The sequence below is a fragment of the Lichenostomus cassidix genome, chromosome 14, assembly GCF_008360975.1.
Source record: "Lichenostomus cassidix isolate B80296 chromosome 14, HeHo_3.0, whole genome shotgun sequence".
NCBI lineage: Eukaryota > Metazoa > Chordata > Aves > Passeriformes > Meliphagidae > Lichenostomus > Lichenostomus cassidix.
In genome coordinates, this window is record NC_139495.1 from 11,827,274 (window position 1) to 11,827,877 (window position 604).

General features: G+C 40.2%; 1 protein-coding gene across 18 annotated transcripts in view; it reads right to left on the minus strand.

The window, feature by feature from the left end:
- Nucleotides 1-202: 202 nt before the first annotated feature.
- The window catches only part of RBFOX1 (RNA binding fox-1 homolog 1), a 1,091,692-nt gene continuing 1,091,290 nt past the window's right edge, over nucleotides 203-604 (minus strand). For all 18 annotated transcript variants that reach the window (XM_085074907.1, XM_085074911.1, XM_085074910.1 and 15 more), the window contains one exon: nucleotides 203-604. This exon is cut by the window's right edge and continues 1,438 nt beyond it. The gene's annotated coding sequence lies outside the window, so the exon portion shown is untranslated.

Consider the following 604-nt stretch of genomic DNA (forward strand, 5'->3'; position numbering starts at 1 on the left):
GGCTTGTTTTGCATATCTTACATAATAAATGCGGGGATCGAACTCTTAATAAATTTCAGTTCATTCCCCCGCCAGTATAAATATATGTTACTGCCCCATTATTTTTTTTCATCGATTAATATAGTCTCTTTCTCTCTCTCTGTTTCAATCGCAAAGATAATTTTATTTATCATCCTTAGATATAAATGCTACAGAAACTTCGTTTTCAAATCTTGTGAAACTTTATTGATGGTTATTTGTTCAACTGATCATACTGCATGCACATACGATGACAAAGAGAAAGCCTGATCACAAACACTTTTTTTTAAAGCAGAGTTGTTATAGCAAGTTGGCAGGTTCACAGCGGTGAGTTGATCATTTACTAAGGTGCCGGCCGGGAGGCAGCACGTTACACATGAGGATATCACTACCTGCGGCAAAATACTTTGCCGCGTTATTTATTTAAATACAAAACCAAGAAGACCCGTGACAAACACCCCAACTTAGGTTAACTTGTAAACAGGACAACATGGAAAGAGTCCAAACATATGCACAGACAAACTGCAATTTTTCAACGGTGCCTGGGAGTGCCTGGCGGGCTCTGCTGGGTGGTGCCAGCCGGGGC